The sequence below is a fragment of the Penaeus chinensis genome, chromosome 34 (genome assembly GCF_019202785.1).
Source record: "Penaeus chinensis breed Huanghai No. 1 chromosome 34, ASM1920278v2, whole genome shotgun sequence".
Taxonomy (NCBI): Eukaryota; Metazoa; Arthropoda; class Malacostraca; order Decapoda; family Penaeidae; genus Penaeus; species Penaeus chinensis.
Window position 1 is genome coordinate 21636926 of NC_061852.1, and position 897 is coordinate 21637822.

Here is an 897-nt window from a genome sequence, read left to right on the forward strand (position 1 = left end):
AGAGAGAGAGAGAGAGAGAGAGAGAGAGAGAGAGAGAGAGAGAGAAAGAGAGAGAAAGAGAGAGAAAGAGAGAGAAGAGAGAAAGAGAGAGAAAGAGAGAGAGAGAGAGAGAGAGAGAGAGAGAGAGAGAGAGAGAGAGAGAGAGAGAGAGAGAGAGAAAGAGGGAGAGAGAGAGAATCAAGAAAAGAAAAAAACAAATGAATGAAAAATAATAAATAATAAAATCGAAAAAAAGTAAAGGTAAGCAAAAGAAAAAAAAAAAAAAAATGAAAGATCGCACAAAAGGAGACAAAAGGAAAACAGAGAAGGAGAGACGCGACGGGAGATAAAAGAGAATGCACAAACAAGAAGAAAAAATCAGACAGGCATCTCTAACCCAAGGCCGGGGGGGGGGGGGGGGGCGAACGAGGTCTGACAGACGAGCAGGCATGAAAGTGCGTAAGCAGGACGGCAAGCAGGGAAGCAAAGGCATATGAAAGCAGGCAGGATGGCAAGCAGGCAAGCAAATACGTAGGGAGGCAGACAGGGAGTAGGCAGGCAAGAGAGCAGGCAGGGGCAGTATCAGGTAAGCAGATGCATAAGGAAGCAGGCAGGACGACGAGCAGGCAAGCAGATACACAAGAAAGCAGGTAGGGACAGAAACAGGCAGGCATGAAAGCAGGCAGGGGCAGTAGCAGATGAGTAAATACACAAGAAGGCAGGGAGGGCGGCGAGCAGGCAAGCAAATTCACAAGAAAGCAGGCAGGGACAGAAGCAAGCAAGCAGATTCATGGGAGAACAGATAGGACGACAAGCAAGCAACCAAACGCACACGAAGTCAGGCAAGCAAATTTACAAGAAGAGACACAAGGAAGCAAAAAAATGCATAAAGGCCAGAGCAGGCAAGCAAAAATCCCA